Source organism: Schistocerca piceifrons, chromosome 5 (genome assembly GCF_021461385.2).
Source record: "Schistocerca piceifrons isolate TAMUIC-IGC-003096 chromosome 5, iqSchPice1.1, whole genome shotgun sequence".
NCBI classification, from domain to species: domain Eukaryota; kingdom Metazoa; phylum Arthropoda; class Insecta; order Orthoptera; family Acrididae; genus Schistocerca; species Schistocerca piceifrons.
Window position 1 is genome coordinate 380403488 of NC_060142.1, and position 862 is coordinate 380404349.

Consider the following 862-nt stretch of genomic DNA (forward strand, 5'->3'; position numbering starts at 1 on the left):
TGGCGACAACATCGATGTACTGTGGAGACCTCACGCCCCACGTGTTGAGCAATACGGCGGTACGTCCACCCGGCCTCCCGCATGCCCACTATACGCCCTCGCTCAAAGTCCGTCAACTGCACATACGGTTCACGTCCACGCTGTCGCGGCATGCTACCAGTGTTAAAGACTGCGATGGAGCTCCGTATGCCACGGCAAACTGGCTGACACTGACGGCGGCGGTGCACAAATGCTGCGCAGATAGCGCCATTCGACGGCCAACACCGCGGTTCCTGGTGTGTCCGCTGTGCCGTGCGTGTGATCATTGCTTGTACAGCCCTCTCGCAGTGTCCGGAGCAAGTATGGTGGGTTGACACACCGGTGTCAATGTGTTCTTTTTTCCATTTCCAGGAGTGTAGTTTCTCATAAATCGAAGAGAAGGCAAATACAGTTTTTCAGACATCGAACAAAACGCAAACTATAAACAAATGTAGGGTGCCCTATAAGACCCCTTAAACTTCAAGACCTTACGAAATTGAGGAAATAAATTCTGAAACTTCCTGGCAGATTAAAACTGTGTGCCCAACCGAGACTCGAACTCGGGACCTTTGCCTTTCGCGGGCAAATGCTCTACCAACTGAGCTACCGAAGCACGACTCACGCCCGGTACTCATAGCTTTACTTCTGCCCGTAGCTCAGTTGGTAGAGCACTTGCCCGCGAAAGGCAAAGGTCCCAAGTTCGAGTCTCGGTCGGGCACGCAGTTTTAATCTGCCAGTAAGTTTCATATCAGCGCACACTCCGCTGCAGAGTGAAAATCTCATTCTGGAAATAAATTCTGTTTTATTAGTAATCCTGCTTTGATGCTGACGAAAAGCGTAATTG

General features: G+C 50.9%; 1 non-coding gene across 1 annotated transcript; it reads right to left on the reverse strand.

Annotated features, from left to right (window-relative positions):
* Positions 1-557: 557 nt before the first annotated feature.
* Trnas-cga lies at positions 558-632 on the reverse strand. Its single transcript has one exon. It is a non-coding gene; the product is annotated as a tRNA-Ser (tRNA).
* Between the last annotated feature and the right edge of the window lie 230 nt (positions 633-862).